Source organism: Neolamprologus brichardi, chromosome 19 (genome assembly GCF_056152115.1).
Source record: "Neolamprologus brichardi isolate AB-2024 chromosome 19, ASM5615211v1, whole genome shotgun sequence".
Taxonomy (NCBI): domain Eukaryota; kingdom Metazoa; phylum Chordata; class Actinopteri; order Cichliformes; family Cichlidae; genus Neolamprologus; species Neolamprologus brichardi.
The window spans coordinates 4,626,814-4,652,049 of record NC_142122.1 but is presented as its reverse complement, the minus strand read 5'-3'; positions in this window follow the sequence as shown (position 1 = coordinate 4,652,049).

The following is a 25,236-nucleotide window of genomic DNA, read 5'->3' as shown; positions in this document are numbered from 1 at the left end:
ATTTGTTAATATCTATAAACTCACCTCAGGGCAGGCTGAAGGCTAAATCAATGTCTCTCTCACAGGATATGCTGCACCAGGCTATTGTTAATTTGTACTGAATTCAAATGCAACATACTGCTCTATAAGCCTATGAGTTCTGCCCCACAGCTTTGTGTCAATTCTGCCTCGCCAAACCAACAGCTGCGCTTTGATAGTTTAGTCTAACTAAATTAAATTAAAATAAAATAAAGCGACATTGTGTGCATAGAGCCCTTCATTTCTCTGTTGCTAAGAACATGGAAGGTGGAGTGGTTCATTGAAACATTTGCAAACAGACATGGAAATAAAGCAGTCTGTGTAATTCTTACAAGCTTGAAAGTCAATATTTGGTATGACCACTTTTATTCTTCAACACAGCCTGAAATCTCTTAAGTAAGCTTTCTTGTAATATCTTTAAGTAGTCTTCTTTTCTTCTTGTTGACTGCCTTTTGCTCCATTGTCTTACAAGATCTTACAAGATCCCAGCTTCAATAATGTTGAGGCCCCGGCTCGGCGGAGGAAAGCCCACTATATGCTTTCTAGCCAGGTATGCTTACGCTGCACTGGCAATGCATTTGGGATCATTGTCATGTTCAAAAATGAAGCAGTTGTACAGCAGTCATCTGAAAAGGATCTGATTGGCATCTCTCCTGACCTTCATCCACTCGTAAGACTTATTTTCACTGATTTTCAGCCAAGTTAATGTAATTTGAGATATCTCAGACTTTCCTCCTGGTTTCACCGATCCCATTTGGTAACAGTAAATGGATTAACTGAAGATCCAGGTATTGTACCCGATTATGATTTAGGATTTCAGGCACATTGTAGCAGTTTAAACGACTGTTAATCCAAGAGCAAACATAAGTGTGTATTAATAAACTTAAGGTTTATGGTGTAGGTCATTGTTCCTCATTACTTGTTGACTCACTGACTGCAACACTGCGTTGATAACACACCTGCACACACTCTCCATACCACTATTTTGATTCATCCCTTGTTGAGTCATATATTATAATGTTTATACAGGACATAAATAACATGGTTGGTCTCATGGATTGCTTTCACAGCCTTGTAAGCAAACAAATTGCAGGGTTGAAAAAGCATAAAAAGCTTATGTGAGAGGCAGCCCCCTGCAGAGTGCTCCCTCCACACGGTCTGTAGTTGCCATTAGCATCAGATGTTTACTGCAGTGTGAGAAGTGTTTTATTTATTTATTTAGATATTTTTTTAAATGGATATTAGTGACAGATTCTTATTAGATCAGAAGCAACAACAACAAATTTCCATCCTTCTATTAGCAGGTCCTCAAGCTAGTGGAGCCTGTAGCCATTAGGATGTGCCATGGCAAAAAGGAGCACTGCAAAACAGGACTTTACTGTATTTTAGCATTGCAGCTTAACACAAACATTTAAATAAATGGTGAGTAAATGGCAGTGAAGGACATTTGGGTTTGTTTGACCCCTGCTGCTATTAAAATTGTACAAACCCGGTCAGTTCTGAAGGAAATGGCTTCACAAAATCTATTGGGTCAATAGCCACGTTTCTGATCCCAGGTTCAGTTATGTTTTCTCAATTTCTACCATAAAGTGAAAATTAAACTATAAAAGGCAAAGGAGCTAATGCGAGCTAAAAAAAAAAGAGGGAAACACAGTCAAAAGTAAATTCCACAGAGACTTTGAGTCTTGGATATGGCAGGGTTGATCAATCCATGTAATACCAGGAGAGACAAACAGTGACTCTCAATGGAAGTGTCAGAGGACTGGATGAGAGAGGACAGTTAGCCAAATGTGTGTTGTGCCAGCTGTGTATGTGTGGAGGCCTTGGCTAGCACAAAGTCACTGTGGGTTTATAACATTTTGCCAAGGACATGTGGGGTTTCTATGATGCCATGTTTGTCTCACACACAGATGGATCAAATGAAAGATGAGTGAGTACACAAAACATCACTTATGCATTTTTGGCATTGAAGGGCGAACTGGGAGCAACATTGATGAAACACACTCATGCACACTGGGCCTGAGGGGAGGACGACTGTGCACTGGACTAATACATTACATCAAAAGGCACTGGAGAACAATTTCAAAATATTTAAATGGCAAATAATATAAAACCTTTAAAATAACCTTTAGTTTACTTTGAAAATAATTTTAATGACAGGTTGGGTAATTTCATACCGTATTTTATTTCATTTGTTTATTTATTTCACACTTGGTACAAAAAATCAAACAAACCAACCACACTTTCTATCAAAAAGCACTACAACCATGTGTGAAAAGGAGCAGGAAGAAGAAAATATTCTTATTAAACCCTGCCCCCTATCTACAATCCAATTTATATTACAAGTGGGCACCAAAAATCAGGGAACAAACTAACATTAACATTTAAATCCGGTCCTAACCCAAACCAAACAACAAATTTACAATCAGAATATACCACTCCACATAGTAACAAGGAGAAAAATTAAAATTAAAATAAATAAAACAAAAATTATAATGGATCCTTTTTCAATGAACTCCAATTTCATTCACATTCCTCATATTGAGTTATCGTTTTAAGCATGTAACACTTTTTAAAACAATGTAAATTTATACAATTCTTTAAATTATAATGAAGTGAGTTCCACAATCGTATACCCCTAACCGTTGGACTCATTAATCTTTGTGTAGTCCTAGCTAACTGGTGCTTAAAATATCAGTATCAGTATAACCCATCTCTCAGATTTGTGAGACAGAACACATAATCATATAAACACAGCTGACAGTGAAAAAGAAAGTTGTCTCAGGACTTCATACTGCTTCCATTAAGAGGCCAAATAGCAGCTGCTAATGAAATCCACATGATATCCGAATTAGCAAGTATCACCACCTTCATGAAAACAGACGTGGATCGTTCACATTCACACTCATTATTTAGCTGTCACAATATTCCCAGATGCAGACATCTCAGCAATGTGACCCCAGTGCTCAATTACAGGAAAATGGTCAATGCAATGCTCAGAGAAAAAGAAGCAAAAGACGTGAGAGCTACATTTTAGAAACAGCATTTTGAATGTCAAACTTCATGATACTAGAATTAGCAAAAGACTGAAAATCACAGCTTGTTTTGAAGCGTTGCCAGGTAAAGCATCTTCTCAAAAACAAAAAAGCTTGCCAGCATGCAGGGCTGGACTGGTGAGTACTGGGAATATGCCCAGTGGGGTGACACACTTCTGGGCCAATGGGTCAATATAATTTTTTTTCTTTGTCAATATAATTATACAGGTTACAGGCAGACTTTAACCTCTTAAGCCCCAAGCCTAACTGATCTCCTGCCTTTTGCCCCCGTATCAGGGGGCGTTGGGGCTTAAGGGCTGCTGGGCACCAGCCCTACAACCACTGACACCAGATTGCCCAATCAAATCTCTTCTAACCAGCACCTTTCCTGTGCACTCATGCAACTTGTGGAACAGAGTATATTGTGGAAAAAAATGTTGATGAAGATAGACAAATAAAATAAAAAAGGTGGAGCTGAAGTGCTCTAACAAGAAAAAGAACAAAATCTGTAAAAATAATCAGTTGTCAGCTGTCAGGGCTGCTGCTGCAGCTGCACCATCAGAAGTGGCAGCAACTAGTAATTTATTTTTTCACAATTCAGTTCATATAGTGCCAAATCACAACAGCAGTACCAGCAGTAGCATATTAGTCATTCATCGTTTAAAAAGAAAATAATGTGAGTAATTACTATATTTACTTTTTACATGTATGGCTTTTTCATTGCTTTAAGTCTTTTGACCAATCATGGTTGGTACCTTGGAAAAAAAATGCCCGGACCAATTTTTCTTTTTTTTCCCACTCGAGACCTAAAAGCAATTGATAAAAAAGTAGCATTTGATAAAATCACAAGTTTTCTGGAACGGTTTCAGATTTAGAGATATGGAACCAAGAGGATGTATAGTGCCACATATAACAAAATGTAAACGCAGTATATCATTTACTTCTGGTTTTGGTAGCAACAGCACCTGGGCATTGTACAGTCCGAGAACAGACCATGTGGCTCCTCTGTATACCAAAGTATTGTAGAAACAAAGCAGAGGCTGAAGTATGGATGAAACTGGGTCGTGCAACAGGACCATGATCATTTGGAAATAATTGAATCTACAACAGGATGTCTGAGGAAGAAAGTGTTGCAGTGGCAATGCAATCAAACTCCAGAACTTTGTGGCAAGAGCTTTGTGAGAGCTGTGCCTAAATGAATGCTTATAGTACTCTTGTTATTGACACATCCCGTGTGTGATATCATTTTATTTTTCCTTGAAAGCTTCATATTACAATTAAGCATACAGCTATAAGCAACATCAGCAGAAGATTTGTTTGCTGATATATCTGTAATAGAGCTACACAGTGTATGCACCTAGTTCTAGATTACTCATAGTTCTAAAAATCTCTACATTAAAAATCTTGAAAATATATTTTAACTCCATGTCACAACTCACGTTGCCTGTAATGATTACCTTTTTACCCTCTTTTGAAATCCTGCTTTGAGTTCAATAAACCAGCAGGAGTTCATCCTTTAGCTCCAGAGCTCAGCAATCAGGAATACTGAGCTGATGTAGAATGGGTCACATCTGCCACAACCCCACTTTAAACGGTTATCTAATAGCCCATCTGGTTTTGATACTTCCGTGTTATTCCCCAAGTGCAGCTTGAGTTTAGGAAATGTGAGCTGGAGATGGTAACATCCCAGACTAAAATTAGCTAAAACTGGAACCGATTATTAATAAATGACCCAAACGGTCTCTGAACTTCTCAGCATAGACTTGATGAAAGGGTAACTGTATTTGGTAAAGGCAGAAAGTTCCCTCAGACATGTATTATGTAAATATAAAAATAAACATCCCACAAAATTTTATAAAACGCAATCTGACTTGTTTGTTCAGGACACTCATTCTGAATAAAGCACACATGCATACTTTATAACGGGATCCAGCGGCTGTTTGAGAAATCATTAGGGCCCATATTCACAAAACATCCAAGTGCAAAGTTTTGCTTCTGATGAAATTCTAAGAAAAGTCTTAGAATCGTGATGTTTTCAAGAAGTTAAAAACAAATCCTTGTGAAGAATTGTTAACTTTTGGGAGCAAGAGGGAGACTTTTTAAGATGGTGAAAACATGCTCAAGTGTACGGAGAAAGAGCAGAAAAACAAAGTGAAGTGTTTGGGGATCTGTCAGCCTCAAGTCCTGTTCTATTACTTTGGACTGGTGTCTCCATGATATACAGTGGATGTCTTATATTGTCAGTTTTGGGAAGTAGACAAAGTTGAGTGGTCCAGGCCAAAAAAAGAAAATGTTTTTTTTTTTTTTTTTTTTTTTTTTCCTGTGCTCTGAGCCGACAAAAGATAGCATGATAGTTCACAATGCAATTTAGATGCTTTTTGACTCTTGTCCCTTCAATGCCTCGGGACGTCAGAGAAGAATTCTCCCTGGTGGACAAGTTAACGTTGCACAACCCAATAAATGTTCGAAAAAAAATAGCTGAACATGCTTCTGGTCTCATCCCTCAGCCAAAGTGCTGCCTTTAAGCTTGGAAATTGTTCACTTCTCAACTGAAACCTTTTGAAAACTGCTCAGTTGTAGCTGTGGGCCCAGCTCTCTCTCACCAGCAATGATCCTTTGCACGGAATACAGGTCAGCTTGAAAGAAATTGATGATTCATCGATGAAGTGTGCAGTGCAAGCAGTCAGGACTGGACTTGGAGGGAGGAATCTAAAAATAGAAGCAGCACCACAAGTTATCTGGACATGCCTGAAAGATGATCTAAAATGTGATATCAGCCCAATTTTCATGGATCGATTTGAGTGTAAACTTGTCATCATGAGAACAGTGATTATATAACTCAATCCTGCATTTGTTTTCTGCTTTTTAAATATATTAATGAATCATAATTTCTGAAGAACCTGTATACTGTCTAATGTAAGCACCTTAATGAGGCCACTTTGGTTTTAGTAAAACACACAAGTTTGCAAGGGTCGCCAAGGGCATTAAAATTCAGTTTGAGAGCAGACTTAATTACTTGTAATACATTTTATGACACTGCAGTTGTCAAGACATTTAATTCAAAACTTCAAATGTCAGCTTATCATCTAGCGCCCTACTGGCTGACTGAAAGAAGAGCAACAAGAGTAAAAAAGGATTAAATTAATTAGTGGCACATCAGTGAGGCAACTGGAAGCCTTTGTGGCTAATTGGTGCTCGTTTATTTACCAAAGAGCTGAGGGGAGGAGATGACTCTAATTACTACGGCTCCGTTTCCACTCTGCTTTCTGTCTTTCTGTCTTGACAGATTTTCATGCTATCAATCTTTTTTCAATTCTGTTTACTGTTTACACCCCCCACACCACCACCACCACCGCCGCCACCCTCCAACAATGTCTCTTCATCTCCTCCTCTGCAGTTTTCTGGTTTCTCTATTTCTTTCCATCTTCAGGATGGTTGATCAGCAGCAGAAAGCTCAGCTCAGCATGAATGTTTCTCATCCTTTGATAATTATTCAATAGTGCAATATTTAAATAGAAGCTTCTCTCTCACATACACACTTCTGCAGTTTTGCTTTCAAAGATTAAATTGAATCTAAATTTCCCTGATATAACTCAGCATTTAAGTCATTCCTCTACAGTCATGCTCGGCAATTATATTCTGAAACAATGCAGCAAAGTAGTTGGTTGCAGGCAGCTGTGAATCATTAAAAACATCTGTGTTGCAACTCTTGCAACAGATGCTTACGCTGTGGCTGCTAGCAATGTTTTAATGGCATGACACCTTTCCCAATTATTCTGCAGATGCATTTTGCTCCTAGTTCATGAGTCACTTGTGTGCAACAGCCTGTTTGACCAAAATGGTTATAACTGAAGAAACTGAGCGTCCCCAATGTTCATGAACATCAAGATGCCCTTCAGTGATGTTCACATGAAATCAGACTGTACACCAGCACAGTTAAACATAATCATGAGGTTCTCTCTATCCTCTTGTATCAAGGCAGTCCCTTTGGTAAAGGCTAATTTCATTGCATTTTCAACAAGCTTTTTATCAAGTTATAACAAGACTTCCATGTACATCTAGTAACATGTTTCTCATCTAGATAACTATCAATTACAATTACTACAATTTGTTGTGATTTTGCCTGTGTACACCACCATAGTGGATATTAAATCAAACAATCAAGATGTGACTGAGTGCAAATTTTCATTTTTATTATAAAAGGTTTGCCTCATTTGTGCATTCAGGTTCATGTCTGGGCTCCGACTGGGCCATTCGAGGACAGAGTTGTCCTGAATGCAATTCTTTATTATCTTGGCTGTGTGCTAAGGGTCGTTGTCCTAATGGAAAACCAATGTTTGCTAAGTTTGCCAACAAAGAAATAAATACATTTGGACAAAGCTAATTTTAACAGTTAATTGACCTCTGACCTGCATGAGAACTCTTTACTTAAGGGAAAAAAATAAAAAACCTCAATCACAGCTACAGGTCAGACATAATATGTAGACATCTGCATTGTAACTGTATTGAATGTAACATGTTACCTAAACCATCTAGGGTTCTTGTAGGCATACAAGTTTCAGACAAGGTTCAGTCACGATACATGTGTTTTTCTGTGTTACATAATCTAATAATTTGGGCAGTCTATAATAAATTAGTCGACAGCAAATCACAGCATCGACATAACCATATTCTCCAATACCTATCAAACACTGACATGACATTTTTTTTTACCTGGTTTTGAAAAGTCCTGACCACTTACACACCATGCGGTGTCATCTACAAATTCTGTGGTTTCTCTCTAATCTGTTTAACCCTCTTATGAAATTCACTTTAGACCTAAGGACCTGTGGTGCAAACACCGTGCTTGAGATGCAATGTCTGTCTCAGCAGCAGTTTGTCATTTGTGATTGTAAGAAAGAATGAATGTCATATTTGGTGGAAACCTGAAAAACCAAACTGATGGCTCAGTGTTTTTAATGTTATTTTGTTACTCTACCTTCTCAGTGTAGTGAATTCTACGACAAGAATGCAGAAAAATTCAATTCATCCAAGATTTTTAGAAGATACACCTGTGGTATCAATTTGAATCACCTCATTCTCGAGTTATCGCGTTCACAAACTTAGGTGTCCATGTCCAACACCTGCCCACACCAGCAGGGTGACGACAATACCCCACCATGTCTTTAAATGGAGCTACAGAGGGAGAACAATGTCAACATTACAGTAAGAACTTCTCTGTGACACTGTCGAAGATACCTCTAGTATCAGCAGTTATCTTTTGCGGGTCTGCAGGAGACAGTGTGGCATGCAGCTAAGGTTTTTTTGACATCCATAAAGGCTTGAAGCATTTTTTTGCTACTGGGTCAAACTGTAAGACAGGCTCTACCTCTTCTCCATTTGTAGGCCACCATTATGTTTCATGTCTCTACCCCATAACTCATTTAAAGGAAAGAGGGAAAGGTGACACTGGAGGGTGACAGAATCCTGGATCCAGGAAAAAAAGCTGTCAAGAACATTTGAATTGAACCTTATTCTTCTAGCAACTGACTGTGCTGGAGTTACAGAGGTGAAGTGGATTGCAAAGTTTTGACACCCAACTCTATCTGTCCATGAAGCCAGGTAACACACACCAATTAGTTAAACTGCAGGAATGTCTTAAAGACATAAAGACCTGGATGGTCGCCAACTTTCTGCTTCTTAATTCAGATAAAAATGAAGTTATTGTACTCGGCCCTGAAAGTCTTAGAAATATGGTAGATTCGTACTCTGGATGGCATTATCCCTTGGCCTCCAATAACACTGTGAAGAACCTTGGAGTCATTTTTGACCAGGATATGTCTTTCAATGCACATATTAAATAAATATGTAAGACTGTGCAACTGTGCAAGATTTGTGCAACATCTCTAAAGTTAGAAATATCCTGTCTCAGAGTGATGCTGAAAAACTAGTTCATGCATTTATTACTTCCGGGCTGGACGACTGCAATTCATTATTACCAGGAAGTCCTAAAAACTCCCTGAAAAGCCTTCAGTTAATCCAAAATGCTGCAGCAAGAGTCCTGACAGGGACTCGAAAGAGACAGCATATTTCTCCAGTATTGGCCTCCCTTCATTGGCCCCGCCCCTCCTTGAGCCTGGTTCTGCCGGAGGTTTCTTCCTGTTAAAAGAGAGTTTTTCCTTCCCACTGTTGCCGAAGTGCTTGCTCATAGGGGGTCATATGATTGATGGGTTTTTCTCTGTATCTACTATTGTACAATCTACTGTGCAATATAAAGCACCTTGAGGTGACTGTTGTTGTGATTTGGCGCTATATAAATAAAACTGAATTAAATATAATTAAATTGAACTCATCTAAGAGTTGTCAAAATATTCCCCTAATCAATTATGACACTAGAGACAATTTCAAAGATTTACTACTACTAGCAAAATTTACTCTCAGGGAACCATGATTTTCATGCAAATGCATGCAGTGTTTATCTGTAGTACTCTTGTTCAAGTGTAGTGGACCAACAGTATTTCCACCCCCTAAAACTGTAATGTGCAAAACGTTTGGAAGCAATTTACATAGACCTGTCCAACACCTGCCAATCTTGCTTGTTAAACTGAAAATTTAGTATCTATTCAACGACAGCCTGGCAGCTTTAATTGGAACCAGCAACAAACGTCATGAGCATGGCAGCTCTCAAATTTAACCATAATATAATCTATTAGTTCTTCAAATAATAAACAGAGGAGAAACAAATGTGCTGTCAGCTGTATTGTCTGAAATATCACATTTGAAATGACAGATCGGTATGTGATTAAAAGTTCACTTTGTTGTCTTTTGACAACTTAGATGCAATGGTGTCATTGTCAAGACTCATTAGCTGTGTCATATTTTAGTGTCAGCTTTTCAAAAGGGCATTCTTTCCAGACAGACGTTTCTGCAAGAACTGCTTTCAGTAAAAGAAAAAAGATTTACTTTGCAATAATTTAAATAAACCCAGTTACTGTTGGTATTGTACTGTTAGTGGGTTATCTGTAGTTAAGGATTCAAGCACAGCAACACCTACTATGAACACATGGACACACATTCACAGCTATCTACTACACTGATGTGATTTGACAGTGACAGCCAATTACAGAGACAGTGGTGCTTCTGAAAAGAAGGGCAAAGAGACAAGAAGTACTGAGACAAAAAGGTGGGAAATTAAAAGGAATACAAAGGTTTCTATGAAATGTCCTGTGTGGGTGTCTATTTGTACATTTTGTTAAGTTTGGGTCATTATTCGATATGTTCTGCTCCATTGGCCATCGTCTTTTCATCTCTTTTTACAGTCAAATGTAATTGGATCACTTTTGCAGTGGAATGTACAAATGGTTCTTTTTTTTTTTACTAAAGGTACAACAATTAATAAAAAGTATTCAATAAAGGTAAAATACATCAATATATGGATTAATATAGTGTGTATTTTATTCTTGTTGTTTTTTGTCAACATATTTTTAGCAATTTTCTGTCTGAGTCTGAGTCACCAGAACTAATCACTTGTAGCTTGTACCTGAATGACGAGGGTGTGATGGACATGCTTTAGATTTGTGTTATTTATATAACTGTGAGTCTTTTGTCTTCACAAAGTGGTGTGTTTTTATTGCAACCATATTCTGACTTTTTCTAAATCTTTCCTGTGACAAATCTTCTTCATCCTCTAATATTTAAAAAAAATTAAAAAATACCAGTGAAACCAAAGGAAAATAAACCACAACTAAATATGTTCAAGCAATAAAAACTCAAATAAAAACTAATTTATTAACTTATAATATTATTATTATTATTATTATTATTATTATTATTATTATTATTATTATTAACAAAAATCAATAATAACTTTCCCTGGTGCTTAGGCCAGTAATACACTGACGGAAACCTGGAAGTAAATGTTAGCTGTCACAGTCACATAAACTGTAGATCAGGGGTCTTAAACTCCAGTCCTCGAGGGCGGTGGCCTGAAATGTTTCCATGTGTCCCTGTTGCAACACACCTGAATAGAATTAGTAGGTCAATAGCAAGAGCATAGAACGTAACTGCATGCTGAAGTGGCAACGCCTAACCTTACTAAAGTAAATTTAAGCGTTTAGAAAAATGTACTTCTGAAAGTACATTTTGCACCATGTTCATTCACTCATGAGCTGCTGTAACATGAATCAAATGGCTTAATTGCCACACAGAACTACATAAAGTGCAATGTGCAAAAATTAAAGAAACAAACAAAAACAAAATAAAGACAGTGCAACACAATACAGACACAAGAAAGTAAAATGTGCAAAAGACTGAGTATTGTGCAAAGTCACTTTGTGTGCGTGTGTGCGCGTGTGTGATATAACAACCCTTATTGTGTTATAGCACCACTAGGGGGAGTTGACCTACTATTGTAGTAGTTGGGGGAGTCTCCTAGTGGGTGTGTGAGTATAGTGGTAGCCATTACATGCTGCTCGTGTGTCTTTTCCAAGAGAGACCTCACCATTGTAATGCGCTGGAACCGGTGCCTACCCATCCCAGCACATGTATGTATGGACGGAGTAGAGGTGTTGAGACCTGGCTTGTATGGTCTTATGTTGCTAAGGTCAAATAAAGGTCTGTTGTTTGATTTATCTTACTGGCCTCAAGTTATCCAGCTAACCTCCACACCACGTGCCCGCTGGACCTGCTAGCCGCTCCCCTTCCTCGCCAGACTGCCGTTCCAGTCTGTATGAGATTCTGCAGATAAGTAGCTAAGGTGGTAGAAAGCACAAAAACACAAACACAGCAATATTCTGGTCCGGAGTGGCCACTGTGTGCTGTTGCCGAGTAACCGTGGATAACCGTGGACTATAAAGACACTTGAAGAAACCTGCTAGCTTAACAGGTAAACAGGACTGCACAAAATTTCATATAATTTCAATTTCCATTGTTGGGGATAACAATGGAAATTGTCTAATCCCCAAATATAAGAAATGAAGAGCTTAAAATATATATTTTAGAGACTAGTAACTTTACTTAGTTACAAGTACAGAGATTGGCCAAGCAACAGAAGAGAAAGAGAACCATGGAAGCGACAAGCATCAAATTTAAAACAGCCTATTCCCATGAAAATTCCCCCATTAGTTCCACTGCTTGCAGATTTTGAATCTAAAGTAATATTTACAACACCTCATGACCTGCTGCATCAGGCACAGCACAGATTGTGCTCAGTCCCCCTTTTACCTCAAAAGAATCATCTGTTCACCCATTCTGTGTCTCTTTTCCCCGTGTCCTCCATTCTTGACATAATTTATTTGGGCTTTTATAGAGATGAGAGCAGGCTTAATTAAGATAGCTCTATATTTCTGCACAGAAAAGGCATTAGTAATACACAAACTTGCCTAATTGCATATGTCTGACCAAAATGAATTTTGAGTGTCCCGGAAAAATGACAGAACAATATCGACACCTTCCTACACCCTCAGTTTGTATTAGGTGTGGGTGAAGAGAAAATGAAAGAGAAAGCGAGATGTGGAAAGGAGGCAAGAGGGAGCTATGTGGAGAGTAGAGATAAGAAGTGAGAGTGGGAAGAAGGTAGGGAATTGTAGAATAGAATGTAAGAAAGTAGTTAAGGTGGGGAGAAGGGGGCCCAGTGGGAGCAAATTTACAACTGTTGTCTGTTTTCATAGTACAGAAGGAATGCATGGAGATTTGGGAAAGGCACAATAGAATTGGCATTACAGTCACAAACCAAAGAAAGACTAAAGAAAGGGGGTGGGGGATATGTAATGCAGGCAAAAAGCCATGAGAGAAGAAGAAGACACCAAGTAGGAAGGCCTTATGGAAGCACTTGTTTATTAGTGTGGCATACACTTGCAATATACAATATCATATTCAATAAATTCTTGCGAGTTGCTAGGAGCACACTGATAAGCAATGATTAGGAATTTAATTCCACTTTCCAAAGTTTAGAAAGTTTGGAAAGTTATACTGCCATTAATGCAGTATCAATGTCAGAATCACTGCTTCTGTAAATAAAAGAAAAGAGTCATCATTTCAATATTTTGCTGTAACTTGAGGTAAAGCGAAACATTGAATGCATTTTCAGGGTATTTTTTTGTACTTTCTTTGTTAGAAGCTGAGGAAACAAACCACAGCAAACCTATAACTGTACACCTTTGGAATGCTTTTAAAACTTTATGAAAGAAACTTTTCACTCAGCAATTAAAAAAAAAATCCAGACAAATGGACGTGGATCTAAAATCCATAATATTGGTAAAACACAATTGCATACCATGTAAAAAAAAAAAAAAAAAAAAAAAAGGCTTTTTATTAGGTACACTTTGACAGCAACAAGTAGGACCCTTTTTTAGCTTTCAAAAATAGGTTCAGTCAATCAGTTAGTCAATCGCTCAAACCTTTATTTTGAACAAATAGCAGTTATAGCATGGTTATTTGAGTTACTGTTGCCTTCATAGCAGCTTAAAGCAGTCTGGTTTGAATAACAGAAAATTCTCCCAACCCAAGAGATGGTTGTCCTGAAAGATCCCAGTGGATGAAAAGTGTCTAAAAAACCTCAGAGCTGCCCAGCTGGCACCAACAACCATGCCACAGAATCATTTAAATCACCTTTCTTCTGCATTCTGATACTCAGTCATCTTGATCATGTCTACATGCCTAAATGCCTAAAAGTTTTTGCCATGTGATTGGTTGATTAGGTATATGTGTTAAGATTCAGTTGAACAGATGTATCTAATAAACTGTAGTTGAGAGTGTTATAAGTGAATCCTTGTTTTTCATGTTTTTTACTGGATTAGTTTATCAAACAAGGGCACGTGTGTGTTTGCCAGTTCCAGTAAGATTTATAAATCCAATCCCACCTGGTCCTTAAGAACTACACATACCAGCTATCAGTGGTCATAACACATATGACACCTCACTGTCTAAGACTACTGTTCCAACGTGTCTCAAGGTGTCCACTATTGTCTCTGTGTCAAAGGCCTTGACAGTATCCTGTGTCGGTGAGTATCATCCAGTCACATTTACTCCAGCAATGATAAAGTACTTCAAGAGGCAGGTAATGACACACATAAAGAAGTCCATTGACATAACAGCTGACTCTCACCAGTATGCCTGTAGATGTTCCACGCTGGATGCCATCCCTGTTGTGATCCATCAGTCTCTCACACATCTAAAGAACAAGTACTCTTATGTGAGGCCTCTCTTTTTGGATTTTAATTCCACTTTTAACCTCTCCCACACACTGGTGAAAAAACTGTCAGGACTTGGAATGGCCCCATTACTCAACTGAATTTTGGACTTACTGACTAACATCACATTCTCGTCCATTGTCCTCAAAACTGGCTAACACCAGGGCTGCATTGTGAGCCCACATCTCTGGACACTGCTTATATGTAACTGTAAATCAATTACATTTTATTAATATATTTGTATTTATATATGATTGAAGAGTACACTCACTGTCTGCATCATTGTGTGGTAGTGCAGGTGGTTAAGTTTGCACAGAGGACCTTCCGACAAAGCTCACCCACCTCTCTCTGATATTTACACCAGCTGATACAAGCATAGAGCAACCTGCATCACAAGAGACTCCAGTCACCCTCTACGTGGACTGTTTTTCCCTCTCCCCTCAGGCCAGAGGCTGTGCAGCAAGTGAAAATAGGTGTTTCTCATCCCATCATCTCATCCCAAACCATCTCCATTGGGTGACTGTGGAGGCCAGTTCATCTGGCGCAGCACTCCATCACTCTCCTTCTTGTTTAAGTAGCCCTTACACAGCATGGAGGTGTGTTTGGGGTCATGGTCCTGTTGAAAAATAAATGATGGTCCAACTAAACACAAACCTGATGGGATGGCATGTCGATGCAGGATGCTGTGGTAGCCATGCTGGTTCAGTGTGCCTTCAATTTAAATAAATCTCCAACAGTGTCACCAGCAAAGCATCCCCATACCATCACACCTCCTCCTCCATGCTTCTCGATGGGAACAATGCATGCAGAGACCCGTTCACCTTTTTTTTGCGTCGCACAAGGACACGGTGGGTGGAACCAAAGACCTTAAATTTTGACTCGTCGGACCAAAGCACAGATTCCCACTGGTCTAATGTCCATTCCTTGTAATTTTTAGCCCAAACAAATCTCTTCTGCTTTTTGCTTTTCCTGGTCAAATAGCTGCTAAGAAGCCATGACTGATTCCCACAGACTCCTCTGAACAGTTGATGTAGAGATATGTCTGCTACTAGAACTCTATGTGGCATTTATCTGGGCTCTGATCTGAGGTGCTGTAAACATGAGATTTGTGAGGCTGGTGACTCGGATGAATTTATCTTCAATAGCAAAGGTGACAATTGGTCTTCCTTTCTTGGGCGGTCCTCGTGTGAGCCAGTGTTGTTGTAGCGTTTGATGGTTTTTGCAACTCCACTTGAGGAAACATTCAAAGTTTTAGCGATTTTCTTAATCATGGGCTGTCTTTTCTCTTTCCTTGGCTGATTAGTTCTGGGCATAATGTGAATTCTAAAATTTGTGTACCAACCTTAATTCTGCACAACACAGCTGATGGTTGTCAAAGGAGCTTGCAAAGAAAAGCATCTGGACTTCTTTAAGTTACTTGAAGACGTTTCACCTCTCATCCGAGAGGCTTCTTCAGTTCTAAGGTCAAATGGTGGAGAGTCCCAGATATAAACCTGGTGGGAGTATCCCCCCACAGAGGGACAAAAGGACCCCCTGATGATCCTCTAATCGCCTGAGCCAAGGTGTGGAACTGGGTGTGGGTCCCAATCAGCCAGAGTTTCGGGTGAGTTCATTGTGAAACCTGGCCCCACCTTATCATGCGAATTCCTGAGGTCAGATGGCCCAGGATGTGAGTGGGCGTTAAGGCGTCTGGGAAGGGATCTCAAAACTGGATTATAGATGGCAGAGAGTTGGTGTCGTAAGTCACCGCCTCTGTTCAAAGATGGTCGCTCACAGTGGACATAGATGGCTTCTTTCACTCCTCTTTCAAACCATCTGTCCTCTCTGTCCAAAATGTGAACATTGGCATCCTCGAAAGAGTGTCCTTTATTCTTAAGATGCAGATGGACAGCTGAGTCTTGTCCTGTGGAGGTGGCTCTTCTGTGTTGTGCCATACGCTTGTGAAGTGGCTGTTTGGTCTCTCCAATGTAGAGGTCTGGGCATTCCTCGCTGCACTGTACCGCATACACCACATTGTTAAGTCTGTGTTTTGGCGTTTTGTCTTTCGGGTGAACCAGTTTTTGTCTGAGTGTGTTGCTGGGTCTGAAGTACACCGGGATGTCATGCTTGGAGAAAACCAACACTCCCACCAGGTTTATATCTGGGACTCTCCACCATTTGACCTTAGAACTGAAGAAGCCTCTCGGATGAGAGGTGAAACGTCTTCAAGTAACTTAAAGAAGTCCAGACGCTTTTCTTTGCAAGCTCCTTTGACTACGATGACCTGGATGACTGAGAACCTTCACAGACACAGCTGATGGTCCCAAACCCATTAAAAAAGAACGCTCACAAGACACACCTTTGAAGTGAAAATAATTTCAAGCGACTACATGGACTCCATTGAATCAAATCTGTTATTAATCTCTGTCTCTCTTTCACAGCATGTCTTTATCCTGTCTTCCTTCCCTCACCCCAACCAATCGCAGCATATGGCCCCGCCCCTCCCTGAGCCTGGTTCTGCTGGAGGTTTTGTCCTGTTAAAAGGGAGTTTTTCCTTCCCACTGTCACCAAAGTGCTCAGAGGGGGTCATATGATTGTTGGGTTTTTCTCTGTATCTACTGTACAATATAAAGCGCCTTGAGGTGACTTTTATTATGATTTGGCGCTATATAAATAACATTTAATTGAATTGAATACATGATGAAGCTTTTTGAGAGAAGGCCGAGGGTTTGCAGCGCTGTCAACAAAGCAAAGGGTAGCTACTTTGAGAAATCTAAAATATAGGACATATTTAGAGTTTTCTTTCTTTGCTACATAATTCCATATATCTTGGTTCATATATTTGATGTCTTTAGTAAGTATTTACAATGGAGAAAGTAGTAAAAATAAAGAAGAAAACATTAAATGAGAAGGTGTGTGCAAACTTTAGACTGGTAGGGATATGCTCAAGAATTGTCTACCATATGATGGCTACCAGATTGCCACAGTTGTTAGTAGTTTTTCATGTTTGTCTGTTAATTCCAGCACTAGTAAAACTTGAAAAACTGTGATGCAAACCATGCAGAAATGGAGAAGGCTTGCCTTTAAAGTAAAAAGTTGTGCCTCGGCACAGCAGCCATCATATTTCAAAAGGTGCAGCTTTTACTTTGAAGGTGAACCTTTCACTGTAGCTCAGTGAGTAGCTGGACAGTGTTTGTAGAAAAGTCTCTCAACCATTTAAACTATAACCACAGCAATATGCTAGTGACCAAAGCAATCACAAGGAATTTTTTCCAACCCTTTGGGAAAATACATATTTTTTCTGTAGTGACAGGTGGTTCCCATTGGGTCACTGCTCAGTCTGTAGACCTGCATGACTGTGACTTTAGCAATCATTTTTCTTGCAACTGCCGTCAACCTCTAGCAACCAATCGCAACTAGATGGGGAATACTCATTTTGCAGACCAGTCTCCTGTGTGACTGAGACCTTTTTCACATGATCCTAAATTGTCACCATGATTGTCAAATGTCCAAAATGGCAGCTACCTTAATGTCATGTGGTCAGTGACATATGTATAAAACCTATAATGCAGCAGACACATTCAAATTCATTCAACATGTTTTTAAACTCCTGGGCTAGATTCATGTTCAAGTCATCATCAATCTTCTTGAATAATTAACAAGAAAATACAGCTAACAGATGTTAGAAGATACTCAACTGATGTAGCCATTCCAATTGTATTGTTTAACACCATTATTTCTTCACTGCTTCAAATCTAACAGTAGCTGAAAAAATTCTGTGCAGTAATTCAATATTTTTCCCATTTTTCCACTTGAGACAATGAGGCCTCCGAAAAGTCCTGATGAATCAAACACAGCCAAAAATGAATCCCTTCAGCATCATACAAACTTCAGAGAAATTGCCATCTCTCAAGGGTCTTAAAAGTCTGAAAAGAATAAGTTTAAATCTGTTAAAGAAGAAAAAACAAGTGGAAGAAGACAATGTTCCGACAGCAGTTAAATATTAAAAAGAACAAGCGAGAGAGTTGTGGAGGAAGCTATAAGTGTGTGTGTGTGTGTGTGTGTGTGTGTGTGTGTGTGTGTGTGTGTGCTCAACTTGTTAAACCTCTGATAAACCTTGCCATGAATCTCCATTTTCAATATCACTGATCAATGTATAACAATCCTAGAAATACCTCTCAGGGGCGTTTGTCTGTCTCTCTTCATGTGTGTGTGTGTGTGTGTGTGTGTGTGTGTGTGTGTTTGTAAGACAGATCTAACACTAGGGGTTTATTTTGCTGCTTTTTAATAAAGCAGGTTATGGATAAACTGAAATGGAGGTCATGAGAGGAAGTGGAGGACTACAGTAAGAAGAAAAATGATTTATTTTTAGAACTTTTCAAGGCAAATGAAGAGACTTTTGTTCAGCATTTAAAATTCCACGACATGACCAAATTCAATTAAAGAAGAGGTTCCCAGAAATGTTTCTCTCACCAAGCTGACACAAATTAAACCCCTCATTTGATGAAACATTGTCCTATTTATGAGCTTTTTATTGGATTTATTATTTTATTCTTTAGTTTCAAAATTGTCTAGATAATGGCAATAATGGTGGTACTGCTGATTAAAATGCTGCTGCTCACACAAGAGGAATAAATTAAAGTGAATGTAATACGAATACAAAACTATTCATTTTGCTGCACACCACATCAAGTACCACAAAAACCTGGTTTAGTGAAGTCTGAGTAGTTTAATAAATATAGAAAGAATGATTGTGATATATGTTGCTCAATAGCATGTCATGAAAATGTGAAGTGTAACTGTGCCATTGATTCTACATTCCTTTTGGTGTCAAAACAAGCCTGGCGCATTGTTATAAAGCCCAGAGATGATCTCTGATTTCCTCTGCTGTTTAACTTGGACAAGTAAGGAAATGCTTTAAGAAGCTCCCAGTACTGATGTTTACTCCAACGTAACACACGCAGTGTAACCATACTTTGACAGATTGTACCGTATGCTTGTGAAACCTGCAGCCTGCAGGCATATATTACCAGACAGCTCATATCAGTACATGAGACAGGAAAGATTAAAGGATACTGGGGGTGGTTTGCACAAAAGCAGCCACAGAGCCATCACAAGCCAGTCCCAAGCCTAGATAAATGGAGAATATTGTGTCAGGAAGGTCAATGACCCTAACAATCGTGGCCAAATTAAATATGCAGATCATCAAGAGTGACATTTCCAAATGGGAGCAGCTGCACCCCAGGCCAAAAAGGACTGCCACCAGTGCTGTTGATGTGCCGAGCTGCTACTGGAAAAATGTTACTGTAGGGTGAAGACAAAGTAGGAGTGTGGAGATTAGAGTAGGGAGTTTAAATATAAGGAGAAGATAATGGATAAAGTGAAGGAGGACATGCGGAGAGTTGGTGTGAGAGAAAGTGATGGAAGCTAAAGAAGCCAAATGATCTGCTGTGACCACCCAAAAGAGGAAGTACGAGTGAATAGCACCAAAGTGTAGTTAGTCATGTTTACATTTTCACAACAGTCAGAATACGTTATGGTTTGGACTTTTTGTATTTTGCTATCACAACACAATGGGACAGCTAAAAGAGGTAACAAATGACATTTTGAAAGTCCTTTGATATTATGATTATGATAACATTTTTTCAGTAACATTATTGTAGCTGTCTCTTAGACACTCTTAGTCAACAAAAAGAAAAACATGGACTTGAGTGCACAGTTGTAATTGGAAACAAACAAACAAACAACAAAACAAACAGCTGAAAGTTAAAGACATGACATGACATGGATCATCTTATTCATAAGACTCCACTACATTTAGTGAATTATTGTCAGCTTTTCTTGACATTGGGATCTGTTATTAGTAAAAATGCTAATATAAGACTATTATTTTTTTATGTAGGATATGATCTTTATTAAATAACTGCAAACCCTGAAATCAGTTTCACAGCTCAACAGCTGCTAGATGACAGATAAATCATTATTCCTCTCCTTCTCTGTGTGAGTGTATACAGCTTGTATAGCTAACAAAGTGAGGACCAATTTCAGGTTTTGATCATCAAGTTAGGACACATGTGTCCAAAGTCCCTTGACATAATCCACTGTGAGAATGTTTAACAGGTCCTCACTACTACATGACACAAAGGTTACAGCAGAGTGAGGGTCAATTGTGATCCCAAAGGGTAATGTGATTGTGAGGTGAGGCCTCACTGTTTTTAATCAGCTTAAAGTGTCAGCGGGACATTAGTAAGTATGATGACACATCTTTTGTTTTTCCTCCACAACAAGCCTCAAAGTGAGCCTAGCTGGTTGTTGGCAGTGCAGACTATGCTTCCTTGTCCAGAGGGTAGGTGAAGGAGGGGATAAAAGAAACTTTATGGATGTATGAACAGATATGGATGACCATGCCCGTTGTTAATATGTGCATCCATGTGTTTCTCCAATTCTTGAGGAATTACTCCTGAATGCAGAAAGGTTTTCTGTAACAGTTAGAAGTTTTCATTATAATAATAATAATAATAATAATAATGATAATAATAATGGATTGGATTTATATAGCGCTTTTCAAGGCACCCAAAGCGCTTTACAATGCCATTATTCATTCACTCTCGCATTCACACACTGGTGGAGGCAAGCTACGGTTGTAGCCACAGCTGCCCTGTGGCAGACTGACAGAAGCGAGGCTGCCATATCGCGCCATCGGCCCCTCTGGCCAACACCAGTAGGCAGTAGGGTAAAGTGTCTTGCCCAAGGACACAACGACTTGATTATGTTTGATCAGGGTTTGCAGTTTGACACACATGAGAGGTGGACGACATATTTACTGTCCCGTTCACAGTTAGATGCCACTGAGAAGGATGAGCCATCTCCTAACATTTTTTTTTATCTGTGTAAAATGTATCACTGATGGCTGGTTAAATCTTAACGTCATGATTTAGTTCAGACAGTTCAACGTTTTGAATCTCAAATTGAATTGAAACCAAAACAACAACTTCAGGTCCCTGCACATTTAATACAGGGAAGACATGATGAGCCAGTGGAGCTCCTGTAGGCCAGTCTCCCCTGCAGCCGCGTCATGAACCACACCCTGCCCTCAGTCAAGAGGATGTGCTAGTTCTCCTTCTATTTAGGTAGTTTTTACAGCCTGGCTGCTACTGTTCACTGTGATGCAAGATCTTTAACAACCCTTAAGCCATTTAAACCTTATAGATCCAATATTTTTACAGTCAGCCGTTTAGACAGAAGCATATTTATCAACACAAAAGGCAGGAATAAGGAATTGGAGAACCTCCACTAAGGTAGACGTGTCTCCTATAATAATAAAAACTGTATTTTGTCTCAAAGAATGACATTTCAGTGCTTTTGCAACTGAACTGAATAAAAATGAACCCACCTGAGACAGCGAGAGAAGACAAGAGATTGCTGCCAGTGCTGCTAGTGGACTGTGTGATATTTACCTCCAGGTTAAATGGAGGTGAAAACAGTTCAGTTTAACAGAAGCTTTCCAGATGCTTCACAGTCAGACTGTGTGTATACATGTGAAAAAGACAGACAGAGAGTGTGTGTATTTAGACAGAGAGGTTGATGAGGTTCTAAAGGTCAACGTAAAACGTCTGGCCTTCAGTCTGAATGATGCAGTTGGCATTTACACCGACATACACAAACACACAGCAATTACAGATGCAAGTTCTTCAGTAGAGCAGATAACAGTGAACAATCAGGCTAAAGGACTTCATATAATGCGGTCACATATTTTCCTGGAAAATAATAATGTAAAGAGTAGTGGTTATAATTAAGGTAACAACAAAAACAGAAATAAAAAGGACTTGAAACTGAAAACTAGCCAGTGTGATATTATTTCTTGTAAGGCTCACCTGACATTTTCAGATCAGATTAATGCCTTCAGAACATTTACAATAATGATTATTATTATTATTTAAAGAAAACAGGGTGGAAACAACACACATTAACAAAGTGATCAACTTTACAAGATGAGCCAGAACATACTTATGAGAAGTGGGATGTGGGAACAAGTTATATATAACAAGGACTAAGAACATGGAATTGACAGAATGCTACTATGTCAGCTGACCCAATGCAGTACCAATAACGAGTAGTATAGATATAATGAGCCAGTCCTGGCAGAAGACTGAGCTGACAATGAAGACTGGACTGATTCAAGGTCGCCACACAAGGGCATAAGTCAGTTTTGTGTTTTGACATCAGTGGCTAGACTTAATACGCAAGGTGGGTATCTGGTGTGATTACCAGTAGCGCGTGTGTTTTAATAGTTTTAATCCCATTCCTGTCTTTGAGATGGCTGCTGAGTAAATACACCTGATTAACTGAACATTAGCAAGTTTCTCCACCTTATAAAAGCAAACATTTAACAGTTTGTTGGTTGGGGCGCTCAAAAAGGTGTTATCACAATATCATAATCTTCCCAAGACTGAACATTCAAGCAACTTTACCCCAAGGTCATTGCAGTGCAACGCTCAGAGAAACAGCAGAAATCCCAAGAGCTACATTTCTGACTCTACAGCCCTCAATTAGCACATTAAATTTAAAAAAATACTGGCTTGTTTGGAAAGGAAATAAGCTCTTTGTTCCAAAAATGATGACATAGCAGGGTTTGGGTTTGCAACGTTGCTTCTGAACAAGTCACAAGTTTTCTACAACAATGTTCTTTGGACAAATGAGACCAGAGTTGAGACGTTTGGCTAGTTTGCACAGTGGGACACAGTTAGGTCATACACCAACAACATTCCTAGACTAACAGAAAGAAATCAAGTTGTGTAATCTAACATACTGGGCAACGCACAATTGGGATATATATATATATATATATGCACCAGCCCTAGAAGTACTGACAGCAGCCCACTGGTAAATTCTTTTACTGATCCTAGATTGGACAACCAAATTTCATAACACCACTGGCCCCTTCCCTGCCTTCATAAGATAGAGGATCGTGAACCGAAAATACGAGAGCCGATTTTTTTGACTTTCACCGTTGAGCTTCTCTGCAGTTTAAACCGACTCTGATTCGGTTACTTTTCTTAGAGATGTGTTCCTATTGCTCTGGTCACAGAAGGGTTAAAAGCTTTGGTTGTTTGTAGTGTTGAAAATTAAACTGTTGTGTTAATGGTAAGTAGCTGTGAATAGAATCAACATATAATCCTGTGATACTAACATGTTTACACATAAAGGCAATAATTGCTTTTACAAACTGGAGCGATAGGCAAAGATAACTTGTTGATACTAATTGATAAACTGCAATAATTAAAGGGCGCATTTTAAAGCTTTTGAAATCATCTGCCTTTGTACATCATTTTCTAAATCATTATATTACATGTTCAGCATGTTGGTCATGCCCTCATTTATTGCATATGATTGCTGATACCATTCACTGTGAAGCATTTCTCTATTGCTGTGAATGATATTAACTTAATGAATCCCCCCATGATTCATGTCATTAGTCCAGGTTAATGGGGTCACTGCAATGTAGATGGAATTTCTCCTGCTTTCATGTTCCCCGTTTTATTTGTGCTTCATGGTGTGACACAAGTTAAATTAAAATTCATCATTTACATTTTATATACATATAACAACACAAATGTGTTACACAAATGCTAAATAGAGCCACAATGCCATTAAAATCAGCCCATTGTGGTTTAGCATGTTATTTGGTGTTGTTGTTAATGAGGAATTCTGCTGTTACAATGAAATACAGATAATTAAATTCCAGGATGTTCTTCAGGAGTGTGTCTGACCTGTGCCAGAAATGTGCACGCAAATAACATTTAGGGATAAAGAGATGTTGCGTTATTATTAACATGTGGGGGTTGGTGAGGGCTGAAGCCCATCTCACAAGTCACCAGTCTGGTGCAGGGCTAAACAGATGATGCTTATAAGAATCAAAATAACTCACGTATCATATCACAACCACAGTCTACCGGTTTTCATTCTCTTTGCAAATTTATCAAGTTCTCTAAGGTATTTCCATATCAAAGAGATGGATTTATACATGATGACTGACAGCTGATGTCTCAGCATTCATACATTCAGCACCACACCTCACTAGAGATGTGACAGAAATCGTATTAAAAGCATAGCCAGTATTTGTGACTGATGTAAGACTGCAAATTTATATGAAAAAATGAAATGTACTTTTTTGATGATGCAAGTCTGTCACTGTATTAGCACTGTATTAGTATGCAGGAGGATTGGTAAAATTATACTGTGATGTCAAAGTCACCACAGAGGCTTACGGCGCCTAGAAGAAGAAAAAAGATATATTAAATTACCAGTTCATGTAATTTTAGACAGACAATGTTCTTAAATGTGATAAATAAATAATACAGTTCACTTAAGCTTTATTTATACAGCACCAAATCACAACAACAGTTGCCTAAGGCACTTTACATTGTAAGATACAGACCCTACCATAACCCAGAGAAAGCCCCTATACTTAAACAGCCCCATATTAGTAAGCATTTGGCAACAGTGGGAAGGGAAAACCCCAACTATATGCATTATCAAAAAGGAACATTTAAAGCCTAATCTTCAAAGTAGAGAAGCTATCTGTCGCCCTAATCCAAACTGGGGGCTTGTTCCATGGGAGAGGAACCTGAAAGCTGAAGGCTCTGCCTCCCATTCTACATTTAAATACCCTAAAAATCACAAGTAAGCTTGCAGTCTGGGAGGAAAGTGCTCTATTGGGGTCATATGGTACTATGAGGTCTTTAAGATAAGATTATTCAAGACCTTGTATGTGAGGAGAAGGAATTTAAAATTGATTTTGGATTTAACAGGGAGCCAAATAAGAGAAGCTAACATGCTATAGGTTATAAAATAGACAAAAGTATCAACAGCCTTTCATTAAAACCAAAGTAGTGAGAGAGAGACTATTTTTTTAAGTAAAATGCCCATTATCTTTAATGACGTGCATTTTGGAGCCTTTCTTTCTTTCTTTGAAAAGCTAATTCGGAAACACAAACTCAAACAAGGGGGTCAGGAATTAAAATAGGTCTGTTGTA